Genomic DNA, 23,062 nt, shown 5'->3' on the forward strand with positions numbered 1-23,062 from the left:
ATATGCATCATCGCGTGACCGTCCGATAAAGTGACAAAACAAAATTCAGTACAGGGTAGGGTATACTATAATTTCAATTAATATTAATGTCATGTGATAATATGATAGCTTTAGAAAAATAAATTCAGTTTAAAATGGTATTTATTTGTGCACGTATATTTTCTGTTGATTTCTTCACTCGTTCATTCTATCAAAAAGTTTATTCAACATTTTCCATGGAACAGGTCACCAATTTTTAAAATGATAAATATAGATGGCACAACTACAGTTAGTAATCATTATTTGTGAAGTTTGAAAAAGATTGTCCAAGCCGTCTGCGAGAACTTTCGTGGAAAAAAAATTGTCACTTTTATTTTTTTTTTTCCATGGCAACGATGGTAATTTTAAAATGTTTCATGCACATCTAGAGTTTTGATCATCAATTTCGAAACATTTCCTTAAGATTGTCTACGTCATTTCCGAGAAAATACTCGGACAAAGTAAGATGTCGAACAATGACAACATGTCGTCCCGACTAACCTTCGGGGCGACATAATAATGTGTTGTTTTTAATCTAATATTGGTATCGGTATCGATAAATGTTAAGAAATGAAGCCTGATCACTTATGTTTGTGATTCATGTGAAACTCATGTGAGGAAGGTAAAATATCGCATTGATCAAACAGAAAAAAGGCATTTGTAAACGTCAATATTTGATTGTGTCGGTCAAATTGAAGATGAAGATAAAATATCAACCATCTAGATACATGAATCAACCAGTCCCGTGTCACTCTCTTCAAACGGCTCATACCTTAAATCTGTCGCTGGCACGCGCACATCACAGTGATAAGCATGAGAAATAATGCGTATGTTTCATTCATTAAAATTATCTGCTCTAATATGGTCCTTTAAGGTAGAAATTTACTAAGAAGATCTAAAATAATCAGTTTACTTCGAAATGACCCCTGGGATATCATCTACATTACTTTGTATTAAAATCTTGAAGCAAGCCCTTTGCAGAGGTGTCTGAGATTGGCAAAAATGACAACTGCAAGGGTGATTGGTACCGTGTGTGTTTTATTGTTCTGCAATATCCATTTTATTAGAAATAAATATACCACAATATTACAAAGAAGTGAACATTCCTCAATTCCATAGCTAAAATCTCATACAGAAAACAAATTTAAAGAAATAATGTTTTGGCATACAAATCTACAAAAGGTGAATTGTTTTGCAGAGTTGAAAATGAGAGCATCACCACCTGAATAAAAACGAAAAAAATAATTAACAGTGATCAGTAGTCAAATTTTAAAGTCCCATAAACAATGTAAATAGAAATCAAGGCAAATTTCGATCAAACAATAAACTATATTTGCAAATAATGTCGTTAAGAATGTCATATATCTTGCAAATGCTGAAGTTAAACAAAATATCAAAAGCTTTAGCTTAAAAATTAATAGCTCATACATGAACCTCAAACCAATTCTGCTGGGAATCATGTACACCATGTACAGTAATAATGGAATATCATTCAGAAAATTCAAAAAAGGTGGTTATAGATGAACATAAGAAACATATTATGAACATTAAGGACATTTTCTCTTCAACTATAACTTACAATAGCTTTAAACCCCAGCATCCTTATGACAGTTATTAATGATTAAACATATTATACAACTTGGTTCAAAACTTTTCAAAAGAAATATTAAGAATGTTATGAACCATATTCAATTTAAGCTTCTTTCTTAATTAATAAAATTAATCCCAGACTTTTTAATAAGCTAAAACCTCATTCACTCTTCTAGAATTGAAAGGTATAGAACTATTTTCTCCCTAGAGTCCGAATTCCACCAGGAAGTAGTTCGATTCCAATGAAACACACAGTAGACAAAACCTAGTATCAGAATTCTATTTCTTTTTGTTTCAAGCCCATGTACATTGAGCTAGTATTCTCTTATTTAGTTACAAATACAGACCAATAGAGCTACAGTCTAGTAAGAGATATTTTGATATGATATACATGTAATGGTGAATTTTAAATATTCCTAAGTCACATCATATAATTCGACAATCGCTGACCTATTAAGAATTTGTCAAATATATTAAGTAATGTAACTTATGTTAAATCAGCATGGATTGAAAAGGCACCGAAGTGTGCATCGGAACCTTCCCCCTTCCCCCTTATTAAAAAGGAATAGTAATAGTCTATAATTTGTCAAAAATGTGACATTTCCCTGTCAATCACATTCATTTATCGTTCTATGTAAGCACATTGTACTTTTTTCTCACGGTTAAAGATTGGTCATGCACGGTACCGTACATAGCTAAACTCAATCTTTACCATTGGCTCATACCATTCACCTCTGTCGATGGCTCGCGTATATAACAGTGATAAGCACAAGAAATTAGTGCGTTTGCTTAAATTCATTATGATTAAATTCCTGCACTATTGTTTGTCTTTTAAGGTACACTTAGATATTTACTAAGAAGATCTAGAAGTATTTATTAAATTTGAAATAATCCTTGGAATATCATGTTTTTACCTTATGTCAAGAATTTGACATGAGCCCATTGCAGAGGTGTCTGAGGGAGGAAGAAACGATAACTTTACAAGGGAGATCGAGTTTATCTCTAAACGTGAGAAAAAGTACAACATGCAAACACAGAACGAAATATTGATGTGTTTAAGAAGGGAATCTCATATTTTTGAGAAATTATAGGTTCTTACTAATTTTTTTCATTAAGGTGTGTGTATGTATGGGAGGGGAGGGGGCGGGGGGTTATCCACACTTAGAAATGTATATGACGACCGATGTGGCATCATAAACAATTCTTATGTTGAATATTCATTCATAATGTAAATTCCTTAACTATATATATTCCAATAGTAAAACTTAAATACATGTACGAGATAACCGTCCTTTGTAAACTTATTTGTAACGGGTTTCGAGGATACTTGCAATAAGCAACTCTCTTGTTGATACATACATGTATTTTCACAGTTATTCTTTTGCTTAATCTTTGTTTTCTCTTTTTAAGATCTCTGGTCCGGCGCTAGCTGACTGGATGCATCCTCATTATAGCTTTAGTATGTCATATTTTGTGTAACACTAATTTATTTTTATCTAACTTTAAAATTTGTAAATCTTAGATATTTAAAAATTTGGAATAAGATTTGAACTTATCTTTTTAATAATATATGTATATATTTGCATTATAATTCAAGGATGCCGCGAGAGTGGAGGTATAGATGTTTTTGGAATTCATGATGGCAGCATAGTGACTATTTTGAATGGTACTTGCAAGGACAACACTACTTCACCAAAAGGAGGACTAATAGAGATTCCTTATAGTTGCACTTATGCAACTGATGAGGTATGGTTAATATGCATGCTTTAATTTCATTGATTTTTTTTTTCAATTATTTATGGGAGGGAAGGGTCTTCTACCTTAATCAAGCTTTGCATATTGAAATCATGAATACATAATTAACCTAGATAAGATAAGATAAGATAAAATTTATTTAAAGTCGGGTAAATCAAACAGAAAATATTAGCTCTGAAGAGCTATTTTTCGACTGCATAATAATATCACATATAATACAACAACACAGAATAAACAAGAAAAAGTACTTAAAATCACACTACTAAAATATCAGTATAGCTCGTGATGCATTACAATGATATATGACATAGTATTCATCACAATAAGACCAACAAACTGAAAACCATGTTTACTATTATCTAAAAATAAAATTTAGCGACAAGCACAGCAATTGCAACTATTTCCGTACCAACTACTTATGTTTGATTTGAATTGGTTAAAAGTAGTAATATTTCTAAAAGATTCTGATAAAGAATTCCAAAGATTTCGGATTCATATGTAAGAGATTTCAAACCTTATGTTGTTGATCTTGTTTTTGGTAAAACAGCCGTTTTCGTATATCTAAAAGAATATGGCTTTTCTTTAATATGGATAAAATCGTGCAGGTAAGATGAGCTTTGTTTGTTTGAAATCTTTAAACTTTCTATGGCCATTGTTCTAATACGTACGCCGGAGTTTGAGGCATGGCAATTTCGATTTATCCAGAAGATAACTATACGAGTTTCTGTAGTCGTCATAGACGAAACGCAATGCTCTTTCCTGTATTTTTTCCCCATTTTTTTTGTTTCTCGTTCACCACAAAAATGTCAAACTAATGAACAATAATTGAACTTTGACATGATAAATGTATGATAAATTGTTAGATTTTCCTAGTTTAGTCAGGTGAACCCCTATTCCTTTAAGTACATTCAGTTGTTGTGAAGCTTTCTTACAAATGTTTGAAATATATAAGTCAAACTTAACCTCAAAATCTATAGTCACGCTAATTAATTTTACTTCGTTTTCCGGATTAATCTTATTACCATCAATTTCAGAACAAATGTTTTCCTGTTTTGTTTTCTTTCCGAGACATATAGCTTGGAATTTATCAGGATTGGCTTGCATTTGGTTATCTTTAAACCACTTAACTAGGGTTGAACAATTAGCTTCTAATGTATTTTTAGTGAGATAATATCGTCGCTCGAGTTTGAGAGAGTGTTATCATCGGCATAGTTTTAAAGGTCGCAATCTGATACAAAATGAAAAATATCATTGATAAAAATATTAAAAATAACAGGACCAAGTATTGAACGCTGTGGAACACCTTTGTACAATTCTATAAAATCGCTACAAACATTTCCCAGTTTCACACATTGTTATCGATTGCTTAAATAGCTTGATATTAGACGTGTAGCTGCATTTGTAAAATCACATGTATTTAATTTTGCTAAAACTAGATCATGTGGAATACACTCAAAGGCTTTCGATAAATCCATCATAATTGCTGCAGTATATTTCTTATGATCAAGAGCAAAGTTCCAATTTTCAACAATTTTAAGCAATACACTCTGATAACCATACCCTGGTCTAAAAGCTGATAACATATCATTAAAATGGCAGTTAAAAAAAATCAGATAATTGACTATGAATGACCCTTTCAAAAATCTTTGTCAATGTAGGTAAGATACTAACGGGTCTGTAGTTTCCTTTTTCCAAAATTCTATTTTTCTTGTGAAGAGGAACCACTTGTGGTATTTTTATACAATCTGGAAAAACATGAGATAAACAAAAATTTGCAATATAAGTCACAGGGTTCAAAATATGTTCATGGCTAAGTTTAACAATTCTAGCCGAATACCATCAATTCCAGTAGCCTTTTTTAAGCCCAATTTGTTTATGCATTTACTTACAAAATCGTTGTCTACAGGACGAAAAGAAAATGATTTAATTAACATCATCCTTATCTTTGATACTCTCACAGGATGTTCACTATTTACATCAACACAATCTATTCCAATATTCTTTGCAACATTAACAAAAAAGTTGTTGAAGATATTGCATACTTGAACTTGATCAGACACAATACTTTCATTTTCAGACAGTATAATATTTTTCTGACATTTGTACCTTTGTTGGTCAAAAATGGTTTCATTATTGGCCAAAAATCTTTACTTTTTGGTCCACCTGCACACTGTTCAATAAAGTATTGGTTGATAGATTGAGGTTTCATTTTGGTGACATATTTTCTTTGTTTTCTAAAACTTTCCCAATTGCTGAGATTTGTTGAAAATATATAAATTATGCAGTTGTAGTTTCTTAAAAATTGCGGCTTTCAACCTTTTATTCATAAAGGGGCTGCTTTTCCCAGTATTTTTCTCTTTTTCGTTGGAATGTGCTTGTCGATTACTCTAGTTAGATCATTGTGAAAATTATTAAAAGCAGTGTTTGGGTCACCTTGTAAAACACCAGGGAAAGATTCTTCAATAGATCTTAAATCTTCCATATATGAATCTAAATTTAAGCTCTTGAAGCTTCTGTAATTTCTGTATTCAGGAAATGTTAACATGGTTTCCATTTTTAACTGTATTGCAATAATGTTGTGAACATCACTTATTCCAGAATTGAAATTAAAATGATTTGCTATAATGTTGGTATTATTCGTTAAAACAACATCAATCTGGGACGCATTGCCTTGTTTTTACCTTTTATAACATTTTCTAAATCAAATATATCACAGATATCCAGTAAAGGTTTACATTTGTTACTATCTGCTTTATCAAAATTCAAATCTCCCAGCATAAAAAAGTATCATATTTGATAGAAATTATGTCGAGTGCTGATAAAGAATCATTTACAAATCTCAGCCTCAAAAACCTCAAAAGGAAAAGTAATTCTTCAAATGCAAGTCCATTTTTCTTACCATTGTTTGAAACAAATTATCAAAAAATTAAAAGAAAGAAATGGCTTTGTTCCGCGTGAATAAGATTGACCTTTGTTTCCTGATTTATTCTTAAACGTTTTCGACAATCTTCCTTATAGAGTTGTCGTACGTTTCTCTCTCAGACACCTCTGCAACAGGCTCGCTTTAAGATTTTTGCTATCAAGTAAAAAAAAAAACAACATAATATTCCAAGGATTGTTTTATATTCGATTAATAGTTCTAGGTCTATTTAGTAAATATCCACCTTAAGGACATTGGCAAGGTTCCTGGTTATTGTATAGAATTTTTCAAGAACTTTTGAGTAGGTTTAAATGTACAAAACAGGCTATATTCTGGATTGTTTTACCTACCAATCCAACATTCTTTTTTAAATTTTGTCAAATTAGTGTTTTTACAATTCTTAATGAATTTCCTATGTAAAATGTTGATAAAAGGGACCTACATAATTTTTTACCATAATATTTCTTCAAAACCCATTTATTTCGTACAGTTTTTGTATTATATACATTATTGTATCTTCATTTCCTATGACTTCTAGATATTTTGACTGAAAATATATATATAGAAACAAGACATTGATATACCGGCATCGATCATCATTTTTGAGTTGCGTCCCTTAACAGCTAAACTTGGTCTCGAGACTGGTTTATTGTTTTTATCATGTAATTGACTGAAATGATTGAAACACATTGTCACAAAAATATTGGCATGGATTTATTTTTTACTTTTATTCGTAGTTACTAAATGCTGATACCTTCACACGACCTAAGAACTGTTCTCAGTCGGCATGGTCGACCTACCTTTCAGCATATGTCACATCTTTTACCTTCCCAGCATACTGAGCATAACTATGGTAAATGACGACCTGTTGGCTCTTTGTCCCTAAATACAATGTACAACAAAGCCATTTCTACTTTTCTTTCTTGCTGTATACAGGTATAGATGATTCTACCCGTTGAAGGAAGTACACGTGCTTTTGTTTACCTCTGTAACATATGTTTCATTGGTTTTCACCGCTTAGAGAATTCTACACGGGAGATCACTCTCAATCACTATTTTATAAGTGAAAAAACCCATGTATTAAACCTTTTTTCTCCGGAAAACCCTGACTTGCCAATGTCCTTAAAGGACAAAATTAGAGCAGACGTTTAATTCTTACGAATTTCTCGTGCTAAACACTGTATTATATGCGAGGCAACTACAGAGGTGAATGTATGAGTCCATTGTAGAGAGTGCGTTTTCGAGATTAATTTTCTATGGAGACTTGTTACATCTTCATGCTATATGTAGATGAATTTTTTGTGTAACCAAGTTCTACATGGGTGATGATCATGTTTACAAAAAATCAAGTTCGGGAATATTTGCGAAATTCTGAAAATGGAAAAAAAATATTTTCAGCAACCCTTCGTCATAAAAGATCAGTAAAATTTTTCCAAGCAAATGAATCAATGTGTTACAATTGACATTACTTAACTTTAAAAATTTAGAAAAATCAAATGTCTTCTTTCAGAACAATTTAAAATGGCTGAAAGTATATTAAAACTACTGATGCATTTAATATTCATTTATTGTTTGGAATTTATTTATTAATTTTAATTTATTTTTATTTATTTTTGGGGCATCATAGGGAACAGAAACTGCGTATGAAGTATTTATAAGTGTAAAAGATCCTGTGTTTGGTGAAACTACTAAAACCTCGGTCATTACACTTGCTTCAATCTCTAATGGTACGGGGACCTCTTCCACGACAACTTCGAAAACCACGCAAGAGGCTACCACGGAGGCAGCAATAATTGGAGGACACAAAGAGCATAAATTTGTAATTAAATGTCTAAGCATCCCAAGTGATGGAGTTAATAAGACTGTTGCACATGTTTTTCAGGGAGGGTACGTATAATTTAGTTTAGAATAATTCCATTTAACTATGTTGTGTAATCATTTATTTTGCTAAACAATATGGTCTTACGATATTCTATTGGAGAATGAAATGAAACGAAACCAATTTTTCTGCTATTATTATACCCGACTCTTTTTTGCCATTCGATTGTTGACTGTTGTTTTAGTTCCAATTCGAGAATGTTTCTCATTCACTATATGCCACTGAAGGGCCTCAAATTTACTTTTTCTTTGCTCTTAGGGCCATTGATCATTGAGGTATGACCGGTAGAAATACACAAGTCGATACTTCGTTTAATAATTTATTAACGATCCAAAACTTCGTGTTTTCTACACGATCTGGATGTCGGTGTGGACAGTGCTAAGTCCAATTTCCAAATGAAGATCTTGTATTAAACTACCAGTTTATAAGAACAATGCAAAAAGTAATCACAAATCCGAGTAACTTTAGGCACAAGGACATAATTGACATAATTGATATAATAGAATAATAATTAACATGTTAACTCAGGTATACAGGTGGCATCAAATATCTTGCGGTCAAGGTCTATAATTATTTCATTATTAGCACTGTAGCAAAGAAAATGTCACTCTAAAATCTGTTCATTTCACACGGTCACATTACCCCTTTGCTCCCCGAAACACGTCCTCATGTTTCCAAGTTTGCCTCTTGTTGTCAGGCATACTTCTGACAATTTTGAAATCCTTGGATACTGTTTCCTGGCTCCGCGGGGCTGTCCACTGTAGACTGCTTTCCTTGAGGAATGAAATTCTTTGTTTTTCAGGAGTGAATTAATCTGTTCCTTTTTCTTTTTGGCGTCATTCTGAAAGTCAGTTATCACCTTTTTCGATTCCTCAAGGTTCTTTTCTACAGTTGCTCACACATCCATTTGATTTTATAAAATCGAACATCTGATTTGTAGGATGCCACCTGTTCCCGGAACTTTTCATCTTGGGTTTGCAATGTTTCAGAATGAATTTCAATCACACTTACTGAAGAGAAGGGCATTTCACTTAAACATGTTTTTTTTTTTTCTTTACGGGTTGTCCGAAATTTGATGACGCTCTCTCTGTCTCTTTTCTTCGCACCGTACAAGTTTCGTCCGTCTGTGTTTCGATGGATTGTGTCGGTATAGAAGAGACAGCGCAGATGGTTTGGGGATTCCGTGTTCTACACATCCGTGCATAGTGTCCTCTTCTTCCACACTTGAAACATGTTGACCAACTTGCGTTGCAAACGGTCCATACGTGCCTTAATCCGCAGCGTCCACATTGTTGCAAGGTGAAGCGCAGTTGGACTGGTCCCATCCAAGCAGGAACAATTAGAAAAATACCCATGCTTTAGGAATTCTGGTATGAAGGATCGTAAACTCGCTTGGCTGTATGTGGTACTAGGATCTAACTACTACAAAATACATGCAGTAGCCCTGGATAAATTACCCTTAGGATTCTCCATCCTTAAGATTCCGACGCCTGTCATAAATATTTTATTCTGACCGTATTTGTCTTGTCTTTTCTTGGGTTTTATCTATCTCTTATGCATCCAAACTTATTCAATTTTAAAATGAAAAATATAATTATTATTATTATTATCATAATTATTATCATAACAAAGTTGTTTTTTATTTCAATAAATCCTTTTAATTATTTTAATTAAAGATTTAAATTTATTCAATTAGATTAATTGTTTATGTCAGGTGGAATTGTTTTAGCTCACCTGAGCTGAAAGCTCAAGTGGGCTTTTCAGATAACATTTTGTCCGGCGTCCTTCTGTCTGTAAACTTTTCACATTTTCGACCTCTTCTCAAGAACCACTGGGCCAATTTCAACCAAACTTGCCACAAAGTATCCTTGGGTAAAGGGGATTCAAGTTTGTTCAATTGAAGGGCCACGCCCTCTTTCAAGGGGAGATAATTAGGAATCAGTAAAAAATAATGGCATCATTTAAAAATCTTCTTCTCAAGAACCATAGGGCCAGGAAAGATGAAACTCTTGTGGAAGCATTTTCAGGTAGTGTAGATTTAATTTTGTCCAAATCATGACCCCCGGGGGTAGGGCGGGGCCACAATGGAGGATCAAAGTTTTACACAGAAATATATAGGAAAAATCTTCAAAAATCTACTTCTCAAGAACAGCAAAGCCATGATGAGTCATATTTATATGGAAGCATCCTCAGGTAGTGTAGATTCAAGTTTGTTCAAACTATAACCCCCGGGGGTAGGGCGGGGTCACGATGGAGGGTGAAAGTTTTACATAGAAATATATAGGAAAAATCTATAAAAATCTTCTTCTCAAGAACAGCAAAGCCATGATGAGTCATATTTATATGAAAGCATCCTCAGGTAGTGTAGATTCAAGTTTGTTCAAACCATAACCCCCGGGTTTGGGCGGGGCCACAATGGAGGATCAAAGTTTTACATAGAAATATAAAGGAAAAATATTTAAAAATCCTCTTCTCAAGAACAGCAAAGCCATGATGAATCATATTTATGTGGAAGCATCCTCAAGTAGTGTAGATTCAAGTTTGTTCAAATGATGACCCCTGGGATAGGGAGGGGTCACAATGGGGGATCAAATTTTTACAAAGGAATATATTGGAATTGTTTTAAAAAATCTTTTCAAGTACAACAAAGCCATTTGTCATATTGACATGGAAGCATTATCAGGTAGTTTAAAATTCAAGCCCCCCCCCCCCCTGTAATCTTTTCAATACTGAACTTATTTGTGCTTTTGCTTAGCCAATGTGCTCAGGTGAGCGATGTGGCCCATGGGCCTCTTGTTTTTTATTTCATGGCTACACCTTAATTCCAATTTAAAATCAACGGTAAAGATACACATAATAAAGTGGAAAAAGGTGTTTTAAAATGAAAGCACAAAAGAGGTATTTGAAAAATAAAAACCTACTTTATCGTACAAATCTGTTATACACAAAAACATAATATTTTTTTCAAGTCTGTCTAAAGTTCTACAGAATGCGAACTTTTGTTTACTATTATTATTATTATCATATAGGTCTTCCGATTTCCTTCGGAAGACCTTACTATTTTCCTTCTGTTTCCTATTATTATTATCATTCCGTTTTCATAATACAAGCAATTTTTTTAGAAACTAGTAGACCGATTTCAAAGTTTTTTGTTTTTTGTTTTTTTTTTTCAGGAAACATGCATTATTAACATATCTCCAGATCATTTTTCCTTTTTTTTGAAAAAATCACTTCCAGTCGCATTTTTGGTCCAATTTTCATATTTCAAATTGCAATTTTTTCCCCGCATTTTCTAATAAATGACTTAAGATAAGTTCTTAAAATTTTCAAGGAAGATAGAGGACCTCTTTGCGTTATGTATGACGCCTTTTGTTTTGGTTTCCATTACTTTCAACACATCACCGGAAGTGATATTTAATTCAGTGTTTTTTTCGAAAAATTGTACTCTTTTGAATAAAGTCATATAGTGCTAATATCTTTATGGATAATAAGCAACAAAAACGATCCATTGGAAGTACGTTCGGTTTAAACCGAAATAAGTCGTAAAATGAAGCTTTTTCTCAAAAAATCAATAGAAATGGAATATCTCTACTTATTAGTATAGTAGTGCAAATTAATACGTTCTTTCATTTGATATAAACAAATAGGGGCTGGCCGTATTGGGGATATAGGGGGGTTGAAAGTGTTTTCACAATATCTCAAAAACTTCTGAGAATTTGTAATACCTTAAAGAAGAAAAGTTGTTCAAAATGACAAGTAACAGCTAGTGAGATTACAAAAAGTCGTCACTTCAGGCCAAACAGGAAGTAGTCGAAAATGGCTTATTTTCACAGATATTGGCACGGAAGTAAATTTGAAATGTCAAAAGGGATGTAAAGCCTTATTATTTAATCGAATATCGTCGCTTAAGACTACTTCCGGATTACCATCATGGAAGACTTCAGGTCTGATTTTTCGTCGGTTTGCGTCACTTTCGATCAAACCGGAAGTAGTTATGAATTTATTTTTTCATGCATATCAACTTAAATTTCATCATTAATTTTAACTATAGGGGCATCTTTTTCATCGAAAGGCTTTTTTTTCAGAATGAAAGACATCTATATAGACTGTCCTTTTGCCTAGCGGCCGGAATTAGAAGTGAAAGTTCGGGTCTTTCAGACGAGGCCTTGAAAACTAGGCCCCGTGTCACAATAGGCGTTTGCACAAAATATACCCCTCTATGCTCAATTGCAATAAATGCCGAGTATAAGTCTAATTTTGAAGCCCGTCACAGGCATACTGTGACGTCTCTATTTGAGTGAAATATTCTCGAATGAGACCTTTAACAGCATACAATCAACATGTGAAGAAGGAAACACTTGCCGTGGCCTCCTACTACTCGACATTCAGATATACCGACGATGTTATATCAATTAACAACTGAAGTTACTTCCATTTAAATCCCTGTGAACTCGAAGATACCACAGAGTCTACCACATCTGCTGTAGGTTTTTTTGAGATCGATCACTGTTTCTTATCTTCACCTATTTCTTTTTTCTTTTCTTTTTTTTTTTTTTTTTGAAAGTAATTTGATGACTACTCAATTTCACAGTAATGCTGATGCATATATGATGATTTAAACTTGTTTCATTGTTGAGTTTTGAAATATTTTACTTAAAATTAGAAAATATAATTGAACATATATTTGAAATAAATCAGTTACAGATGTAAAAATGTACAGATATGTAATAATATTTATCCGATTATGGACACAAGGCATTATTTTGAAAACTCTTAAGATATAGAAAGAGGTTAATGACTTGTTTAACTCTACCATAGAGCTCAAGATACGAGTTGGTGCGTCAACAAATGTGTTACACGTTCTTTAAAGGAACTCGATCACCTGGATAACCCGTATATTTCAGTAACACGAAAATCACCCTAAGATTACCTATTCCAGATAATTTATCAAGTAATCCATTTGTACTTGTATCTGTACTTTGTGACATTTGTAACAGATACATTTCTCTCTATATTTATTAATAAAGAATCATATATCATTCATAAATGTATAATAGTAAGAACCCCTTTGAATGACAAGGTGAAGAAAACGAAAAATGATTGATCTCATAAAAATCTTCAAATAATTTTTGTGAAGAGGGTATCAAATACGGACGGCGGGATCAGGTGAATAGGAGGAGTAAGCATCCCCTGTTGACCGGTCAAACCCGCCGTGAGCAATGAAATATGGAGATAAAGAATAGTAGTCAAGCTTCAAAGTCCACTGAAACAAAACAAATCATGAGCAGAGAAAACTTGGACCTCAAAAAACATGAGAGATGGGATCAGGTACCATGGTGGAGTAAGCATTCCCTGTCGACCTGTCACACTCTCATTATCATGATCGGGCTAACGGAAAAATCTGTAGACAATTCAATGTTTGAATAATGGCCTACAATTAGTATGCCAGCATTCGACTTAATGATAGATTGTATTTGCTGACAAGGTCATTGTATCGACCATAGAACTTGCGAAATGATGACTTTAAACGAGACTTTTGAAATCCTTGTTTTATCAACTTGTTTGTCAATAACTTGCCTCGTTTAAGAAAGTGTTCGTACGTAGAGCATGCTTTGCATATCGAATCAACTGGAAGATATGAACCCCATATGCATGTGATAACGGTATCTTGCTTCATAAGTAAGGGGAGTTGCCGATAGAAAATTTGAAGTCATCATGTTCATCATAATATTGTGTTTTGAGGTTACCATTAACGTCTTTTTCTACTAAAATATCCAAATATGAAATAGATGTGTCAGACTCTATGGTATCTTTTATTTCAAGTTCACCTGGGTAGACTGAGTCGACATATGAATGGAATGAACTATTATTAATTGATAATACGTCGTCCATATACCTAAATGTCGAGCTAAAGACCACAGCAAGTGTCTTTTTCTTCTCACGAATAAGTGAATAAATTCTGCTTCAAATGAATACAAAAATAGGTCTGCTAATAAAGGGGTGCAATTGGTAACGATGAAAATTCCGACAGATTGTTGGAAGACCTTATCTCCAAAAACTACATAGATACCGGTTTTGTCAATCAGAAACTCAAGCATCTTTCTAATATCTTCTTCAGAGTACTTGTGTACAATCAGAATGTTTTTTTTAACAAATAAATTTTGTAAATGAACAATGACAAGGTAAGCAAGTTTACGAGTTCTATTTTTATCAAAAAATCAGCTGTCTATGATATCAAAAAGCCTGGACTTTAATTTATCGTGTGGAATAGTTGTATAAGTGAACTGATCGATAGTCAGAATATTCTGTGGTCATATTTAGAAATGCTGAAACACGAAAACTTAACTCTTTGTTACATTTCTCATCGTGAGTAATAAAATGAAATGCTTTGTTCGTATTCAAAATCACTTAACTACGATATCTGCCGTTTAATGGCTTTAGATAGTTAAGGGTATCCTTTGCATATACAATGTACAAATTTTTTTTTTCTTTTCGGTTCTGCCATATAATGGTTCTACTTTTTTTTACTGTCTTACATATTTTTGAGTAACAAAAAACATATACGTTTATTCTAGACCTCACGAATTACCAGAAAACTACAAAGAGGTGTTTCCTGTTGAAATGCACTTTAAAGCAACCGAAAACATCGACGCTCCTGATATCAGCGAGATCTATATTGGAGATGAATTCTTTATGTTTCTTAAATATACTGGTGGTATGTATGAGGGATTTTACTTCATCCATTATGATGATATGATGATTAACATAAATCCATTAATGAATTTCATTATATAAATGTTATCCCTTGTTCACTGAGTCACAGAAAACCTTGCGAAACGTTACGAAAGCAAGTCTTACGATTCACGAAATATGCCATATTGCATAACCTTGAGAATGAAAACTAGAAATCATGTCAGACTTGTGTACGCCAATAAAAATATTTATCTTTATCAAGAGTTTTTGAATACATCACGATCGTACAAAGTCTTCAATATAGTTTCCGAATCTTATCAGAAAATACATGTAACAGCAATATTTGTATAATCCATCTTTTTTTAAAATATAGCAAAGTTGTCAAAATTCAAAAATAATCATGAGCTGAGAACTCAAACAAATAAGAGTAGAAACATATTAAGAGTGTCAGTCAAGAAGCCCCCCCCCCCCCACACACACACACACAAAGAAGAATTTAAAGGCCCCAAAATTCTAAAAATATCCGTTTTGTGGCCAAAAGGGTAATCTATGCTCAGAGATTATTCATGGTCAGGGTTAAAAAGTACTTTTTCTTACCACTGCCAAGCCACCTTGACCTATACCCTTTATCGGTATAGTTCTGCCCATTGAACAATGAACCCGAATATGGCACCATCCTCCAATTTAGTTATACCCGTGATTTTATTATTTATGGGCTCTGTCTCCATCTCAGCATCTCAGGAGTTCTAGACCTAAGCTTTTTTCTTATCTATTTAAAAATTCGAAATTTTATTACTCTTAGTCAAAAGTTTTAATATTTAAGGGTTTTTATCACGTATTTAAATTTCTTAAAAATGAAACACTATTATATTCTTGAAACATATAATTATCGTTTAATTATGAAAAAATGTTGAAAACGGCCGTAATTAGACGATAAAACGCCCGTTACATAGGGTCCTCGAAGTAAAAATCTCCACTAATTAGATAGGTGTCACGTGGTACTGACACGTCATAGGTGTCAATGGTCAATAGAACTCGTAAAGCTTATAGTAAGAAAAGATAATATTGAATAGATTTTTACGCTAAATAAATAGAATACACAGTAAAGCCGGTTGAAATTTTGACATCGACTATATTCCTTTGGTTATGAACGGTCAATTTCATGTATGAACGTCTAGTAGAAAGAAATAACCCGAAAATATGCCGACAATTGGAGAGAGGTCACCGAAGTCGAAGCCGTTGACAACTCGGGATTCAACTAAATAGAACGAATTACTAAAGTTTAACTTTTAAACATTTATAAATATTTGAATTTGAAATTCCCCTTCATTAATTATTATTTTAATTAATTATATATAAATAAATCCTGTATATCTTCTATCTGTTCTAGCAGTGAATATCATGTACTACATGTAGAAATGAAACTTCTTCAATGGCGTCGTACGCCATTACGAAGTTCACAACATTCCTACTAGATTCTGTGTGACTTTTAAAAAATGCGTGTTTGTCATTTATCATTTGTTTTAAAGGTATCTTTCCTTAAAATATTTTATAGGACAGAAAAAAAATTCGTGATCGATTGGGCATAAACGATTGTTCTGAATGGAGATAAACGCCATCGTATTTGCAAATAAAGCCCCTCCCCCCCTTCATCTCTCGACCAAGTCGAGGAAATGTGGGGAAAAAAAGCTTCCTAAAACCTTTCTTGTGCACATTTGTGCATCATAAAGCCATAAATTCTACCTTAAAAGCTGTCAATTGTTCAATTATCACTTAATTATTTTTTAACAAGTTTAATATACACAACAAATGAGCCCTTTTGTATACACAATAAGTACTTCGCTTGACCAGGATTGACACCTATGACGTCAGAGCAATGGTGCGTAACATCGGCGATCAAAATAGGCATATTAAGAAATTCAAACTTTGAATCGCTGAAACATCAGAAATATTAATTTTCTAGCAAAGATTTTAAATATATGATTTTAATAGCATTGAAACTTTGTCATATCAAAAAATTTTAAGACGTGATAAAACCCTTAAACATTGTATTTTATGTTTTAGTATCAATAGGTTTGATTGGTCTACTCTGATCAACGAATTAATTATAATGAGATTAATATTTTTTTATCTTTTCAAAATTGAGACTATCCGACTTTCGTACTTAAAAAATACAACTTTATATACACAAGGAAATTCATTTACACGGCATTCGACATAAAATTATCCTTTTCTTCTAAACAAAAAGGTTCATATTGTGATCATATGGACCAAAACTTATTTTTGAATATCTTTTAGAAATCTCTTTGAATATTGTTTTAAACTTATGAAAACGATATGAGTTGCGAAAGATTTGTTAACATAATAGCAAATCCTGATTGGAAACAGCCTGCAAAGGGGAGTGATTAAAAAAAAAAATAATAGAAAAATTTAAACTACTGTATCAATGAAAGTTCTATGTCAAAAAGTGTATGTTTAATGTGCTACAGAATCGGGATGAACCAGAGGTCACGTGACCAAGAAGTTTGCGCAAAAATCTTTTGCTTTTAGGATGCATTTTTTTCTCTCTCTACCTCCTTCTTATTTCTTTAAAGTGGCGTCTTGTAATGACTTTCCCTTTTTCGAAAGCTATATTGCTAACTTTACTTAAGAGGATATATGTTATGAAATACCCCCCCCCCCCCCGACCATTCGCAGAGGTTCAGAATCTTCTTTAATTTTTTTCCAATAAAAACAGATAAATTTTTAGCGGTGGACATTTCAGCAGATTGACAGATCGGTTAAGCAGATAATTTATGGACATTTTAGCGGAGGATGTATGGGACATTTTAAAAATCGGATGTTCGTATTTTGAAGAATAATTTAAGTTAAATATACACGGGCCTTCATAAAGCATTTCCAGTTCCTGAGGTTCCTAGACCAGAACCAGCTTCGTTCATAAATCTCTTCTAGAAGCAAGGCTACGTCTGCTGTCGCTTTCTCATCTATGGAAAGGTGGAAGTGGGATTATGATAAGAAGATAATTATTTCCATTACAGCATTAAAGTTAATATCTTAATGAACTATAAGATCGGATACAACCCTTTGGATGTTTCAAATAGCACCTTCAATAACATCATACTGCAATCCGACGCAAATGACTTTTTTTCCCCTGATTCGTTTCTATCCTCAATAATGTCATGCCGTTTAGTTTTCTAATTTCTGATGCAGTTTCTGAGGAATGAATTTGTATATGTTAGTGAGTTTTATTAATTCAAGTGAAGATTTCTATACTTTTTACCAGGAAAAAATACTTTTTAGTTGTTGCTGAATTTAGATTGACTATTCAGAAAGAATTTAAACTATCCCTGAAAGATTTCCATAAAATCTCCATTAAATTTTAACAGGTAAAGGAATTTTCTTTCACTCGAACGTCGACTAAAATTCTCGCTAAATATCTTTCGACCATAAGAAATTCTGAAATGTCCAGCGCCCCCGAATATTTACGCAAACACCTCTGTTATTTTTATTTCCCATACATTATTGTTCTTAAACATGATATAAAAATGTATTACTAACATATACTTAAGAACTACGAAAGCCTGTTGATGCCAGTTCAGAGAAAGAAATATTTTTTATTGCGTTTAAACGCAATAAGTATTGCGTTTAATCGCAAAAATCATTGCGTTTAAACGCAAAAGATTGCGTTTAATCGCAATAATCATTGCGTTTTAACGCAAAGGATTGCGTTTAATCGCAATTTATATTGCGTTTAAACGCAAAACACTTTGCGTTTAATCGCCAAAGATTGCGTTTTTTTGCGTTTCTTTTGCGTTTAAACGCAATAACTTTGCGATTAAACGCAATAGTTTTTGCGTTTAAATGCAACAATAGTTTTGCGATTTAACGCAATAATTTTGCGATTAAACGCAATATTTTTTTGCGTTTAAACGCAATACTTTTGCGTTTAAAAGGAAAAATCTTTGCGTTTAAACGCAATAATCTTTGCGTTCAAAGGCAATAATCTTTGTGTTTAAAGGCAGTCATTTGTATCAAACCTTGCAGAGTACAATGGACCCACACATACTTATATCTTTTTATTCTTTCTCTTTTTACTTATTAGGAAATTGTGTATTGTCCAGCTTTATAGAATCAGATTTCTCCGAGCAAACGCTTTCTGAAAGGATAAATAACTAATAAGAATTTACAGGGGAGAAAAAAATGTCGGGTTGTAAAAACAAAGGCAACCTAAGAACGAGACATGTCTTAAGCTTATTATTCTCTACATTCTTAATGAAGTTTTGGTTAGTTGCTCTGTTAAAAAAAACTGTCCCCTACGTTGCAGTCACCATGTATAAAGGGATTTTTGGAAAGGACTGAGGAAATGTTGGAATAACGTACAACATGATGGAGTATTTAGATTTAAATGTACATTCGTAACCCTTCCTATGGTTGCATACAGTAAACACAAGAACATATGTGATGAATTTATACGAGATCAAAATCAAAATCAAATGAAAACAGATTGATCGATATGTACTACATGTATCAAATTGACAAGTGCTATTAATACAACTGAAACATTCTCTATAAGTTGTGACATACGTAAGCAATTGAGCAGAGACTTCATTAAGAGTTTTGAGTTCTAAGACATTTAAGACATTCAGGTTGTTAGGATGCCATTGTTTTACTACAATTTTCAAAAACTGGAAAATTTTGCAAAAAGACACAAAACAAATCGGATCTTCTTAAAGTTGAGTGTCGGATCCTAGTACATGTACATGTAATTATAAGCTTTGACTAATTCATGTTTGATTTTGAAACTACAGTATCATTGTGTTTAAATGCAAAACAAATCCTTATAAGGAAGGATTATTGCGTTTAAACGCAAAGATTATTGCTTTTAATCACAAAAATTATTGCGCTTAAACTCAATACTATTGCGTTTAATCGCAAAAGTATTGCGTTTAATCGCAAACATTATTGCGTTTAATCGAAAAGATTATTGCGTTTAAACGCAAAGTGTTTTGCGTTTAAACGCAAAGTGTTTTGCGTTTAAACGCAATATACATTGCGTTTAAACGCAATGATCTTGCGTTTAAACGCAATGATTATTGCGATTAAACGCAATGATCATTGCGTTTAAACGCAATAAAAAATATTTCTTTCTCTGAACTGGCCTTAACGGGCTTCCGTAAAGAACAATGTAGAATAAGGATAAGATATTGTCCCTGATTTATTGATTGTTGAGCTGTTTCTGCAAAACTTTGAAAAAGGACCAATTTTTTTCCTGTTTATGTACTCGTAAATGTTTGCAATTTTTTTTTTTATTTTGGTTCACATATTGAAAAGGATTTTTCAAATGTCCAATTTTCCTCATGTGAAACAAACATTATAACTTACATGTAATATCTATATCTGTTATTTTCAGCCTCTCAATATACTGTTATACCTAAAAAGTGCACAGCATATGCAGGGACAGTAGTCCATGTAAATCCAACTGGACAGCCGGATAATAAGAATCAAGTCGATTTATGGGATCAAAAAAAGTAAGAACAATGCCAATAAATTTGATAGAAGTCAAGAAATGCTTTCAGCCTGTGAGTGTGTTTACATGTACGTAAAATGTAAAATTTTAAAAAATATCTCTAAAAAACTGCATAATTGCTGGATTCGACCACGTCTTTCTGCTGGAAACAATTAAGATTCAAACATGTTTTCCTTTTTTTTTTTCTTTTTTTTTTTTTAAATAATGATCGGCATGGGTTATCCTAATCAGCATTGTGAAATGTCTTTAAGTGATTTTGAAGACATTTAAACTATCTTAAACATCACTGTTTTTAAATCATTTGACTTAAGTTAATATTTGATCAATTAGTATGTTTTGTCACATTATTTCTCAAATGAGTATGACGTTTAAAGAATGGCCCTGTATTAAAGTTTCTGTCATAATTATTTTTAAAAAAAAGCAGATAGATGAGGTATTATTAACTATCAATTTTTTTTTACAGAGAAATTAATTTTGGAGCGAAAAAAAACTCTAAGTACTCATATTGTATTCTGATCAGTTTTACGCCTAGTCAATTTTGTTTACAAGAAAATGATATCAATAAATGTTCCCACTAAACGCCAAAGTAATTATGAGTCGACTGCGAAATCAGTCGATACATTCTATGATTCAAGATAGCGTCATCATAGAGTTTAATGTTATGCTATGGCATTGCGATGTTTCCATGCTGTACGTTTTGCATCTTTAGATTATTTTTTTTTTAGTGAAAATGAATGCTTACTATAATAGTTCTCTCTCTATGTATATAAATGAAAAGTGATTTTTTTTCGTTTTTAAATCGGATAATAATGTTTATACCGAATATGGTTTCCTTGTTAATTCATATCAATGTAGATACAATGTATATATTTGAATTTAATATCAGTAAATAAATTACATTATTTACATTTCTACAATTTGTGATGAAAAAATTTATTGAACACATTTTGACAGAAATCAAACGGAAAATAAGTGCACTGTACACAAGGAATTGCTGGATAGTATAGACAACTACAAAAGCAACAAAACTGTCATTGCTGCCAAAATGTATGGGTTCAGGTTTGATGGAAATGATTACATTACTATAGCCTGTGAAGTTGGTGTTTACCCAGAGAATTCTTCACAGGTAGGTTAAGTCAAATAGCTCAAATTCATTTTTATTATATTTTAAATTTGAATGAATTTCATGTCATTATATTGTATGCAGATTGTGTTTATAATGCCTCATATAAGTGGAAAATAGGCGGCAAGGATTTGCATATTAATAAATTCATGTGAGGATACATAATAGCACAAAAGTTTGGAACGATAAATGTAAATGCTTTGCAGAAATGTAGGAGTTCGTCAACCCTTTTTGGGCAATTCTAGTTTGAGGTTTTTATGTCAAATTACTATATCTTTTTTTATATTTAAGGAAACAAGGCGAAATCTGGAATATAGGTAAAGGTAATTATAATGTGTCCCTCAATGATGGCCTGAACAAGAATGAATACGATAAATATGCATACTCGTGTGAGACGGTACACTTTGTCTCCCTATACACATTCTCAAACTCTCAAAAGCGCGTTATTATATCTTCTACAACTTCATTGCGAGGGAATAATAAAATTCTGGCCGTCTATATGTTGTTTGCAGCATTTTTTCAGACTTAATAACATATAATGTCTAAAGAAGGCGGGCCTTATTTAACCGAGAAATGTCCACTGTGACATAACACAAAACTTAACAATTGCTCTCAATACCGGAAAATAAAATAATTTTCCATCTTAAACTGTCTAAAAGTAATGACTGTATCAAAAATTACTATTCCATAAATTTTAATCGCTAAATAAATTCCAGTCTCTGCGCTTATGTCAGATATCAGACATCAAGCATGTGTGCTACACTTCCTTAAGAATGATCATACGGTGAATTATGTTTGTCTATGGGTATGTTTTCATTTTTTTTCCAAATTATCTTATTTTCACTTAGAAAATATGCCCAATAACAAGACGAAAAAGGGACACAAGACTAATGAGAAGGGATGTTATAGAGACTGCAATTCAGAGGAAGAATATCATTGGCAAATTAAGAATAGTTGACTATCCTTCTGAATATAGTAATACGGCCAGTAAAACTGGAGGTAAATTGAGTATTTCTATTATAATTATTATTATTATTAATATAATTACTGTAGTAGTAGTAAAAGTAGTAGTAGTACAAAATAAGATAATTTAAAAAAAAAACTTTTTGTCATACTTTTAAATTCCTTAATATCTGGAGGCCTTCATCTAGCATTAGGAATGCTGAAGAAGTAATTAGAAATTGAAATTGAATTTTTACTTTTTATGACGAAGAAATTATTTTCAATCATTTTTAGATGCTGAAAATTTGAATTTCAATTTTACAAGCAGATCTTTCTTGCGTTTTTCTAAAATAATCTCTTTCCTCTCTTCCGTTTTAATCGAAGGGAACCTGTACAGGGTAGTTCCATCTACACATGAATAAGATTAGGATGAGACATAGTATCGTAAAATCATAGTACAAATTAATGAGGAAATTGTCAACTTGGATTAAAATCTACCTGAAACTAAATTTTTGGAGGAACGGCAGAATAAATAAGATATTAGTTGTTTTTGCAGTTTAGAATAATAAATCACGGTTATTACACGAGTATCACGTTTTTAAATAAAGTCTTAAA

The 23,062-nt window shown here is 32.4% G+C and overlaps 1 long non-coding RNA gene across 1 annotated transcript; it reads left to right on the plus strand.

Annotated features, from left to right (window-relative positions):
• The first annotated feature begins 3,018 nt into the window (after positions 1-3,018).
• LOC133176197 (uncharacterized) lies at positions 3,019-7,972 on the plus strand. The gene is made up of 3 exons (XR_009719399.1): positions 3,019-3,067; positions 3,206-3,354; positions 7,911-7,972. It is a non-coding gene; the product is annotated as an uncharacterized LOC133176197 (long non-coding RNA).
• Positions 7,973-23,062: the final 15,090 nt, after the last annotated feature.

Source organism: Saccostrea echinata, unplaced genomic scaffold, assembly GCF_033153115.1.
Source record: "Saccostrea echinata isolate AGI-Se365-2 ecotype Australia unplaced genomic scaffold, CSIRO_AGI_Sech_v1 ptg000072l, whole genome shotgun sequence".
In the NCBI taxonomy this organism is placed as follows: Eukaryota; Metazoa; Mollusca; class Bivalvia; order Ostreida; family Ostreidae; genus Saccostrea; species Saccostrea echinata.